Below are 6,000 nucleotides of genomic sequence, written 5' to 3'. Positions count from 1 at the left end.
TCAACACTGCACAAAAATCAGGTACGCTTAATTGTCTCCTACACAAACAGTCCCTAACTAGGGTTTTTGTTTTTTTTCCAGGAGAACAAGTTTTTTGAGACCTCAAATGGATTTCATGGATCTCCATATGTCTCAAATTACCACCAGAGAAATTTTCAAACTTCGATTCGCTCGGACGCACAGTCAGCAGCTCAAACAGTCAACAGACGACCAGTTTGACCGAAAAGTCAACAGACAGTCAAAAATGCAATTTTTTGTCAACATCCATATTTTGTCAAAAGATTCATCATTTGATCAATGGTTGATCATAATTCATCAAGAAAAGTTCAGAAATCAACAAAACCCTAAGTTTCAAAATTAGGGTTTTCTCCTAAAAAGTCAACTGAACTTTGACCGGCCATAACTCTTTCTTCGTTCATCCAAAAAATCCCAACCAAAGCTTATTTTGAAGGAAATTCAACTATCTTTCAAATGAAATTGGTTCCACGGTCATTGGATTTACCATTTGGAAAATATGAGCTCAGACATTACAGGTCATTTTCAAAGTCCACAAAAAGTGGTTTTTTGTCAAAGCCCATAACATCAAGATAACTTCTCCAAATGCAAAAAAGCTTCCAAAGTAGCTTGTAGAGGACATCTTGAGGTTTCTAAAAAGTACAATAACTCCTTCATATGATCAAAATTGAAGGATTTATGCCTTGTTGAAGTTGGCTATTTTTTGGGAAAATGCATGAAACTAGCATTGATCAAAATTGTTTTTTTCCATAAGAGGCCAAGCATTCATGATCCAAACATGTTTCCAATGATGTTAAAGGGCTCCCACGACCAACATAAGGCCCATGACATTTTTATTTCTTTTTTAATTTAATTTTATTCCATTTAAAGTTAAATTAAAAAAGAAATGGTTCAAGATAATGATTCAAGGCTTTTGTCCTTAGCATGAGCCATCAAATTTGATCCAAACTATGCAGCATAGAGATGTACAGCAGGCCTATAGCAAGAGGGGTGAAGAAAATTGAAGCCATGGCCAAATTATTCAAAGTTTTTATTATTTAAAATTCAAAAGTTCAAAAACAATCAATGCTTGTTAGCTTAAGTTTGCAGCACCTCTATTGCCTATAAAATGCTTAGAACACTTCAGCAACAAGGGGGACACGAATTCAGAACCAAACATATAAGATATCACACTTGTATCAACTTGAAATTTTCAAAGAAATTTAAATTTCGAATTCTGAGTTTAAGCTAATTTTAATCCAAACTAAACACTCAAACGTGATCCTTGAACATCATTGAACCTATCCAAATCAATTTCAAGCCTCAAAGCCTCACGAATCAGTACCCAGAAGTCACGGTTTGTCAAGAATTAAACCAAGTTCTAACACATATTTACATGCTTATTTAATTGAATTTAACCTTGTATTTGTGTTTATGATGAAGTATAGATGCTTTCTGGGTTGTTTAATTAAAGTTTGAGTGCAAAACGAAGCATATACCATTTTAGGGTTTTCGAGTTAAAAGAGAGGGGTCTTCGTTTTTAGGCAAAATTTCAGGAAATTAATGGTTCTATTGGGTTTGTGAGGTCCATACGAGTTCAACCATGGTCTCATATTAGATTTATCATGTTTGTATGAGATTTTTGAATTTGCAGGAGCTATGGCTACGCTTGGAAACCGTCACTAAAGCCTTTAGCTACGCTTGCAGGCTTTTGGCTACGGATGAAAGGTTGAAGACGAAGTCGTGGCAGCCCCTCATTGGCTGCCCAACGCGCGTTTTGTTTTTTTAAAAACTAACTACTCTGGTGTTTTGCAGTCTACGCCCTACCACGCACCCTCCACATTTGAGCCATCAGATCAATCTGATCACTTCATCCAACGCGCACGCTTTGTTTGACCATACCATAGACCTTCCCTTCAACCACACATGATCCATATTTAATATATTAACTATTTTATTTGATTTTCTTTGCAAAAATTATTTAAATAGTTTAAAAAATCAGAAAAATACACAAAAAATATTTTTAGGGTAATAAAATATTGTATTAATTTTTGACACAAAAATATTTTATTTTTTTTAATAATTAAAATATTTTGTTTAATTAATCAATATATATATTCATATATTTCCCTTTTAATTATTTTTTAACCTATCAAAAATAAAAAAAAAAAATTTTCTTTTTATTAAATTAGGTTTATACATTATAAACTAATTTTATACATATTTAGAATATTTTTCTCTTTAAGTTTAATTTATGTGTATAATTATTTGTATAGTTATATGTTAATTAACTTAATAATCTCCAAAACAAATTTCAAAAATCACAAAAAAATTAATTTTATTTTAAAATTAATTAACAAACAACTTGGACATATTTTAGACTTAATATTTTTAGGTTTAAATTTTATTTCTAAATTTTTTTACTTTTTAATTAAATTAATTATGCCTTAATCTTAATTAAAATCAACCATCCAAAAATCCAAAAATATTTTCCCTTTATCTTATTGCCATTTAAATTCATAGATAAGTGTATAGGTTGTCAAATTCATGTAAATAGCGTAGTTTACATTTCTCGCACAATCGATGTAATAGCGTAGATTTACTTTCCGCATTTTACATTTCCGCACTTTAATTTCTGTACATATAAAACTGCGTGTATGGCAAGAATAATAACTGAAGCGCTAGATCACTAATTTCAAAGATAACATATCTGAAAATAAATCACAATCACACTTGCACCTCTTAGGGTAATCCCTCTGTTACTCTTTTCAAAATCAAAACTTATTGTTTCCAATACAATTCAAATTTCTTCTGTACCCAGTCAAGGAAAGTTTTCTAAAAGAAATGGGATAGAACCTTATAAACTTAGGGTATACCTCCTAATTGCTTGCTCAATCAAAAATAACAAAAGCTTTTCCACATCACGGTTTTTCAAAACAAACTTTCAAAAGACTACATTTTGTATATATCCAAACAAGGATCATTACGAAGTTAAAAATCTTTTTCAAACCATCAAAATATCTTTAGAAAGATAAACACTTTGTATACATCCGCACAAGGATCATTACAAAGTTAACTCTCTACAAAATATTTAAAACCACATACAAGCATTTCAAAGCAAGACAAACGATTCAAACAAGTGAGCTAAGCAATTAAGAGCCCATGGATAACCATGGATACAAAGGGTGCTAACACCTTCCCTTTGTATAACCTACCCCCGAACCCAAAATCTCTTTAAGGTCTTTTTCTGTTTCTTTTATAAACCTTTCCTTAATTGGATAAAATAAAATTCGGTGGCGACTCTTTGATTTTCACAATTCAAAAAATAAAAAGAAGAGTCAGTTCGCATCCCACAAAAAAACCGAGGACGACAATTTGCAAAACATGTTTAATGTAGTCTATTGAGATGATTGCAAAACTCTTTTTTGCTGATCTCTCGTGATTTGCATACCAAAGATACTTTTTGCAAGACCTAAGTCCTTCATGTCAAGCTCCTTTTACAACTGCATCTTTAAGTTTCTGATCCTGTCCTTATTTGAGCATACTACCAACATGTCATCAACATAAAATAAAAATGATATAACTAGACTTTTATCTCTTGAAGAAACATCATTGGTTGACATGACACTTCTTGAAACCTTCATTTTTCATAAAGATTTTAAACTTCATATATAATTATCTTGGATATTTTTTCAAGTCATATAAGTTATTCTTTAGTTTACATACCGTATTCTCGTTCCCTTCTTCTAAGAATCCTTTAGGTTTGTGCATCTATATCTCCTCGACTAACTCTCCATGAAGAAATTAATTTTTCACATCCAATTGCTCAAGATAGAGAAATTTACTAGAAACATTGCTTAACACATGCTTGATAGTATAGTACTTCATAACCAGAGCAAAAATTTAGGTGTAGTCAAATCATTCATTTTCTGGATGTGGATCATATTTTCTTTAATTGACCACATACATATCCTCTGATTGAATTTTTCCTTTTGGATCGATATGTATGTAATAATAAAGAGGATGAAGATTCACCCAACTTTCTCTGTCAAACATCTTCACTGAGAACCTGATCATGAACATTATCAAATTGTATCTTTTGATTTCCCAACAAACTACTAACAGTCGTAACAATAGCACTTCATCTATCTAGTAGGGAAGATACAAGTATTAATGTCTGTACTTCATTATCAATTTCGATTCCAACTAAATTCAATTGGGTTGTAACAATATTGAGTTCATCGATATATTGTGCAACTGACGTGCCTTCTGTCATCTGAAGTGTAAACAACTACTTTATCGAATGAACTATATTTGAAGCTGATGGCCTTTTCGTACGTGCTAGAATTTTATAAAATTAGTGGTGGTGATTTCCTTTGCAATGTTAAAACTAATATTTTGAAATAATGACAATTGAATAACGACAGGTGTTTGTCTATCAAGAAAGTTTCACTCATCTTCCTTCATCGAATTTGATTTCTTTTTTCTAAGAGGTTGATGTTGTTTTTTCCGATATAAAAATCTTCTTTCTGCATCTTACTAAAGCCAAAGTCCGCACCGTCGAGTTTTCACCTTTTTTTCGTCTATGGCTATTACTCCCACTTGAATTTTACTTTCTTTGGATGATCTCTAATAATTATTTTGCAAATCATCAAATTTCAAAATACATTTGTGAAAAACCGATAATACCGACCGGTTTTTTTTTGCACTACTTAAAAAAATGAGTCAATACAGTGAAAAAAAATGTGAGCTGATGCAGTGATAAAAATGTATTAAGTTGAGGTGCATGTTGTATATTGTGTTTAATAGATATGCACTAACTGTATAAAAAAGTTTTACAGGTGAATAAAAATATATTATTCTATCTGTCATGCAAATAATTTAAAATTTTCAATATAAATTTATAAAATACATGATTGTTATTGATTGAAACCAAAAAATAATTAACTTACTAGCATCATTCCTTTTCTCTCTTATATTTTCCATAATGTATTTTTTTTCTTTTACTTTTGTAATGTGGAAAACCTTTTTCACCGACACACAAGGGGAAGTGGTTAGGCCACACTTTACCGACAAAAGGATTATCACAAATATGTTGAGAGGGATATGAAAGTAATGTCACTTTGTATGTACTATGCTTGTACCTCTAACAGGACGTGTCCTTACATGCTTCAAATTCAAACAAAATTTAAATGGCTAAGTGGAAAAAAAGTTGAAAAAAAGAATATAAAGAAAAAAAGAAAACATGTATAAAGGCAAAGTTAACCTATAGCTACATACCTATTTCCTATACCTATAGATATGAATGGTTAATGAGTATTATCATATATACTTTGTCTACCACTTCATGCAACAAATAGATAACACAGTACACCATTATATTACAAAAGCTAAATTTGCTGTCAAATTCTGATTTCTGCATTGAACTGTCAAAGACAAAAGTATTTATAGAATTTCAAGAGATTCCTGATTATCAACCCTTTATCTCATTAGTTTCTTCTTCTTACTTCATGCATGACCATTATTATTATTGTTATCAATGTATGCCAATAATTTTGTACTTTTAAAACACTTTATTCACCCCTTCATGCTTTTACTTTTTTAGATTCACTGCACTTAGAACAAGCATGCAAAATCAAAGAATCTATCAAGATTAGACATCTTGAATTTTAACTTCACTAAATTAACTTTAAATAGGAGTCACCCAATTTTCATCTAACAATAAAAAAAGTATCTATGGTTTTAGTAATATTGGAAGTTTTAAAATAGCATTATATGCATGCATATGCATACTTTCAAAATATGCATAATTTTTTTTATTTGCTTTATGTATTATTATTTATAAGTCTCACATCACTTGACAAAATTGTACTTGTTTAAAATGATACAAACCACATCCTTTCACTTTCTTACTTTTGACTCTTGTGAGTTATCTGCACATGTGTTTTTGAGAAAAAGACATACATGTATTATCACATTACTAACATGACAAGAAAACACTAATTT

This window comes from Vicia villosa, linkage group LG1 (genome assembly GCF_029867415.1).
Source record: "Vicia villosa cultivar HV-30 ecotype Madison, WI linkage group LG1, Vvil1.0, whole genome shotgun sequence".
Lineage (NCBI taxonomy): Eukaryota > Viridiplantae > Streptophyta > Magnoliopsida > Fabales > Fabaceae > Vicia > Vicia villosa.
This window is presented reverse-complemented; position numbering follows the sequence as displayed.